A 4,764-nucleotide genomic window follows, 5' to 3' on the forward strand; every position below is an offset into this window, starting at 1 on the left:
AACGAGAGGTCACCCTGCAGCTACGGAGCAGAGGCCAGAGGGGGTTGGAGTGGCGTGCCCGCGGGTTCTGCCGGCAGCCAGCTGTGCCAGAGAGGACCGAGCTTCAGGCCCAGAGGCCTGAGGGCACCCCACCCCCCGGAAGGGGCCCAGCAGGGCCACAGGTGCCAGGCCCCGCCAATCGGCCACCAGGAGTGAGCCGGTACATACGTGAGCGCCCAGCCCCAGTCGACAAGAACCACCAACACACCAATGTCTGAGGGCATCAGCCACCGGCAGGGAGTGTGGTGAGGGGAGATAGGCCTCCGTACTTTGGAGGGCCTGAGATCTACCCAGAGAGGTTGAGTCTAAGACCCAACCTGACATATAGACACAGACGAACAGGCGTGGACACAAACGTGCATTCCCACCCCCCATATACACAACCAAATACTTGGCACTCACCCAACGTGTAGACAGATACAAATAGACACTGCACAGACAGTCGCACTCCCCAAACATACTCTATATCCCAGGTCCAGGTACCCCCGCCCCGAGAGGGGCAAGCCGCACCTAGACCCAGGAGATGTAACCCTTCTCTCTGGGGTGGAGGCAAGCGGACCACCTCCTTATCCGCATCCCAGACCCCAGTCTGACGGCCAGCACCTCCTCCCAGCCCCCCAGCCCTGACGGCTAACAGAACCGGGGTGAGTGAAGACCCCAAACCTCCCTCCGCCCGCTCATATGTAGCGTTGCTGTGTGCTGTTCTAAAGTGCATTTAAAACACAGGAGAGCATGGTTCCTGCTTCCTCTCAGAGAGCAGCACGGCTCTTCCCGAAGACCCTTAGTGTCTAAACACATTTAAAATTGAGGGTAGGGCACCAGCGCCAGAGGTGGGTTGGAGTACACCGACCATCCTCTGGATGCTGTAAAACGTGCCTACCCCCAAGGCCCTATATGTATGTGTTATGTGAGAGTGTGAGTAATGTGGATGTCTAGGTTGCAGAATAAAATTGAGGCACAGGCGGCCAGAAGGGGACAGAGGGGGAGTGCCTCCCCTGCACCCTGGTGACATACCTGCACCCCAAACCCTGCGTGAGTGGGTGGGTGTGGTAGAGCGGGAATAGGGAGGCAGCTGAGCATGGTGAGGGAAGAAAGGGAGGGGCAAGCGGCCCCTCCCTGGGGCCAGCTCCCCCGCTGACCCCAGTAGGCACCCCCACACTCTGGAACCCACCAGGGAAAGGGGGCCCAGGCCCATCCGGACCGGGGCCCGCAGCAGCAGCACCGCCCAGCCCCACAGAGTCCGGGGGAGCCTACCCGACACCACCCCAGAGAAAACTGCACCCACCCCATCATCCAATCATCTCCCAAACTACACAAGACAATAGACACCCAGGTTGAGTTCATTCTCTATCTCTCCTATATCTCTCCCCCCACCTGCAGAGTGAGCTCCTGTAGAGAGGAGACCACCTGCAAAGATATAACAGCCTCCCCACCAGTTAGAGAGCCCCCTAGTTGGGCCGATGCACCAGAGGTCCCCTGCACTGGGGCTAAGCCCCCCTGCACCCACCCGCCGACAGCTCTGGCGACACAACAGCCAGGACCCAAGCCTCCAAGGCCCAGCCAGCACACCAGACTGGGGGGCAGAGCACCCCCAGACCCCCAAGCCTCCACGCCCGTCCCGGACCCACCCAGGGGCAGTCAGGCTACCAGGCCAGTAACTAACGTCCCCCAGCACAGACCCTCCCCCATCTCCGCTGTACGCAGCCACAAGGAAAACACCATCTAAGAGCCCCCAGAGCCGCTAACCAGGTCATGGCCACATCCCCCGGGTTAGTCCCTCCAGGGAAAACATCCCTAGGGACTCCCCAGATGCCCTAAGGCCGTCCCTACCCCCATATCAACCACAATAGCGAAGGCAGGACCAAACCATGACCCCCCACCCCCACTAGGTGATGAAGCTGATCAAAGGAGCCCAAAGGGATTGATCAAATGTGATGGCAGAGGCTGTATCAAGACTAATGTGATCTATTAGATGGTTTTTATATTGGTTAGAATTAAGATTATTTTTATTTTTCCAGTTAATGAGGACCATTTTTTTGGCAATGCATAGGGCCGTAAAAACAACGTGGGCTGTTTTTATTTCTGCAGTGACCTCATCCAAGTTGCCCAGCAAGCATACTAAAGGGGAGGCTGGAATGTTACATTTCAGACACTTTGATAAGTCTTCACATATTTCACGCCAAAACTTCTGAACTGGTGGACAGAACCAAGGGGCGTGGATGTAATTGTCCGGTGTATTTGCTAGACAGTGTGAGCAGTTGTTGGAAGGCATCCAGCCCATCTTGAACATCCTATGACCAGTATAGTGCACTCTATGTAATATTTTGTATTGCATTAATTGCAAACTAGGATTTCTAATCCACTGAAAGGTTTTTAAGCATATCTGAGACCAAAGGTTTTGGTCTTAACTGATCGATAAATCTCTGATCGATAAATCTGCTTCCCATTTTGCAATAGGAAGGGATATTGATTCATCTATTTTAGAAAGTGTTCTGTATATTTTAGACAATAATTTGGGGGGTTTTAGATTAAAAAATTGTACCACACTTGGTGGTGTTTGTAATTCAGCTTCACTGGGATTACATTTCTTTTTTACTATGGATTTAATTTGTTGATATTCCAAAAATCGTTTCTTGTTGATCCCATATTGTGTAACTAGTCTGTCAAACCAAATAAAGTTTGTTCCTTCCAATATATGTTCCAAGTATTTAATTCCTTTGCAACTCCAATCTGGAAAGTTTATCATATTATTGTTTTGAAATATGTCCGGATTGTTCCAGATAGGTGTATGTTTGCATGGGATTAATGAAGACTCTGTCATTTTTAGAAACTCCCACCATGCTGTCAGAGAAGAGCTGATGTTGATGCTTTTAAAGCATTCATGTCGTTTGATGTTTGAGCTGATAAATGGTAGGTCTGAAATTTCTAGATTATTACATAGTGCCTGTTCTCTATCCAAGGTTCATCTAAGAGGGTGTGTTTAAACCATCTAGAGATAAACTGAAGCCTGTTGGCTAAAAAATAGTGATTAAAGTTAGGCAGATCTAATCCTCCTTTATCCTTGGTGTTTTGTAGTGTTTTTAAGCTGATACGTGGGGGTTTATCTTCCCAAAGATACTCCCCGAATTTGAAGGATGGGTCCGATGTATCCTTCATGTCCCACTATATCCCAGGAGTCATTGCAGGCCATCTGTTGCATAAATTCCGAACCAGAAGAAGAATTTTTTAGCAGAACAATGGCGGACCAATCGGGCGTGACAGCGGGAGAGGAATTCACATTCAAATGTAAGTATTTGAAAATCTGGTGGTACCAAAGTTGAACCTGTATAGCGGTTGTGTTGTTAGGCTTTGGGCACATGTCTATGGTTATTGCGTAATGTAAATAACCCCCATAAAAATTAACATTATGTTTATGAGTATGGTTTCATTAACCCTCATGCTGTACAGAACCTGTGATGTCCAGACGGTATTCCTCTGGTGTTCTGCCGTGAAAATGTTTGGATTTTGGGATCAACATAGTTGCCAAGGTTTCTGTCTTCTCTTATTTTTCGGGTGTGATCAGGACTATACTGGAGAAGATGGGCCGGCAGGGTAAAGTCACCCCCTTGCAGGCAAGAAAAAAGTGGGATAACCTAAAGGCAAAGTACAAAGTATGTCATTATCAAGAAGATAAGTGGTGAAGAGACAATTTAGTGAATGTACATTCACTAAGAGTTGTTATGGTGTCATTTGTCAACTGTCATTTTGTATTTCCTCTGCCCTTAGGATTGCAAGTATCCAGGGTCAGGAGAGGGAGTCAGTGGGAAGCCCACTGCTGCTACTTGGCCCTGATTTGCCCTCATGGGATGAGGTGATAGGACAGAGGCCTTCCATTAGGCCTCCTGTCCTAATTTCCTCCCTCCCCAAGGACACTCCAGGGCCAAGCACAGCAGTGGGTGACCAAAACCTAGCGGAACCTGACACTGATGAGGAAGACAGTCATCCACCAACTACAGGGAGGAAGAGGAGGAGGGATCAGGATGAAGAGCTGCGCAACCTCATCAAAGAGGACATGCAGCACTAAAGTGACGTCAAGGAGAGACGGGCGCAGGAGAGCAGGGAGCGAAGCGACAGGCTCTTCTCCATTTTGGAACGTTTGATTCCAAAATGATCAGGAACAACAACAAAAAAAAAGAACGTGTAGTGCGTCAACAGTATTGTAGGTCTAAAATATTTGCAGCTATTTATATTTGTTCATACAGGATTAACCTGAGTGACCTGTTCCTGGACCGTTTCTTCTACAACTCCAGCAAATTACAGGAAGTCTCTGGCAGTGTTGCTCGATCTGCTGAAGACAGATCAGACATGATGGAGTGCTGCAACTGAGACCTGCGGTTTGTCTTTTCTGGTCGGCAAGTGGAGAATCACACAGGGTGGCCTGCAAAGAGAGCTTTAGGATGCTTCCTCCCACTGTCCACTGCATTTTCCATCCACAGGGTTTGCAGGGCCGGCTCAATCTACAGCTGCCACACCACTAAGATGTCAGAGATATGCAAGCAGAAGACGGTGGATGCTATATTACTACTAGTATAATACTTGCAATTCTGTAGCAGACAATTTGACAGCACTACTACTGTTGGAGGAGCACTACTGACTGCATCTAAACCAGCCGCCACATACATGCAAGTTTTTGTGAAAATGACTACTGAGTCCGGTGCCGTCTCTGGATGCCCGAGGAATAAAAAG

This window comes from Rhamphochromis sp. 'chilingali' (genome assembly GCF_963969265.1).
Source record: "Rhamphochromis sp. 'chilingali' genome assembly, chromosome: 16".
NCBI classification, from domain to species: Eukaryota; Metazoa; Chordata; class Actinopteri; order Cichliformes; family Cichlidae; genus Rhamphochromis; species Rhamphochromis sp. 'chilingali'.